Below are 1,828 nucleotides of genomic sequence, written 5' to 3' on the forward strand. Positions count from 1 at the left end.
TGACTTATTACTCTTCAGAACATTCAGGGAATCAAACAGCTGGTCGAGAAATAAAATAAGATCCGCGGTATCTACTGCATCAGGTGAAAGGCTATTTTTGTCTTTCATATCTAAAAGGAAAAAGGTGAGCGTTATTAGTTTTGTATAATTTATTATTTGAAGTATTTTTGTTACCCCATTGTGCAATGCGCTTCATAAGTGAGCCCACACTGTGACTAAACACTTGTGTACAATTCTTCACTCTCATTTTATATTTTCGATGGAACAATATGGGCATCTGTTAATTTAGAGCAGATTCGTAGTGATGGAATTGACGCATCCAATTGATAAAACTGCTCTAAATGCTCCCACTTTGCAATTTTACTTTTTCCGTCGATTTGGAACATTAGCTGCTTGTTTAATAAATTATTTCTGATGCCTTTAAACAAATGAGGTACGTCAAACAGTGGAACAATTTCTTGTTTATTAATCAAAAATCCAGCACATTTATGTTGCAAATTGTTTCTTAAAAAATGTGCCTTAGTTTCATCGAGCAGAATTTGAATTGCTGTTTGATTTGTACTTCCTTGGTCACAAACCGTAGCTATAACAATTAGGCCTATGAATTGGCAGTGTTCAATAAGATTTCTAATCATTTTTTTCAAATTGATAGGCCTAACGGGTCCTTTGCTAAAAGTGAGTGCAATTGGCTGTTTCCATTGCCTATATATACCCCTAAGCATAAACACATTTGCGTGATCACTTAGAACAGCACGTTTTTCACCTCCATAATCTTCTAATCCAATAATTTTGTCGTTGTATCTCTTATACGCTAGGTTTGCTTGGATGGCCATTTCATCGAAAAGCAAGATGCACATTCTTTCTTGACGTGTTAAATTTTTGCAACGGCCTTTTCTAAGCTATCGAAAATTGCTTTGTTTATACCCGCGTGAAAAGGAATATTTTGTAACAGCACTCGAAGCGTTCTTGTAGAGGGCAATGCAAATATTTTGCTAATCAATTTGTAGCCCTTTGGACTATTTTTAAAAAGAGACAATGCCAAAATTTTCTCCTCAATTTTGTAACGCTTAGCCTGTCCCTTCAACATCTGGTTTCTAATTTGGCATTGAATAAAATTGTACGTAGGTCTATTAACGTTCCGCAAAAGATATTGGAAATTCTGAGTGCCATCAATTTTATTTGCTATAGCTAAACGATCCTGGAAAGATCTTAATTTATTTTTCATTGTGGAAACGGATACGTTTAATTTTGTCACAATTTTGTATAACTTCTTGGCCTTTGGTGTTAATTGATTACACCGACTTACATTTACTTGCCGCAAAACAGACCTTGTTTTTGGAAGACCTGCAAAAAATGTATATAAGCCTAATAATAATCATAAAATTATGTAGGTACAAAGCATCGCCAAAAATTTCAATACGAAAAGTACCTTTCTTGGTTTTGAGTGTAGTATTTATAGCATTTGTGGATTTTGGTGACACTTGCAGTTTCGCTTTTGAATTTTCTGAAATAGTAAATTCGAATTCTGGTATTACTGAGTCGAACGTAACAGGCTGAGATGATGGTCCTGGTTGAGGGGTAAGCGTCCTTCCGTCAAGAATATCTCTATCGGGGATGGAAGAACATACTCAAAAATACACTGTCGGAACGTTGGGTTATACAGGGTGTCCACCGTGGACCATCGCGACATAATTGGCAAACTTTAATTAGGAGAAATTTTAAAATCGGACAGTACCCAGATAGCACACAAATATTACAGTAATATTTTTTTGCAATATTTAATATAGGTTGAAGCGACAGATTCTTGAATATTATAACAATATTTCTT

This window comes from Dendroctonus ponderosae, unplaced genomic scaffold (assembly GCF_020466585.1).
Source record: "Dendroctonus ponderosae isolate FM_Combo_2020 unplaced genomic scaffold, Dpon_F_20191213v2 Dpon_F_20191213_1, whole genome shotgun sequence".
Taxonomy (NCBI): Eukaryota; Metazoa; Arthropoda; class Insecta; order Coleoptera; family Curculionidae; genus Dendroctonus; species Dendroctonus ponderosae.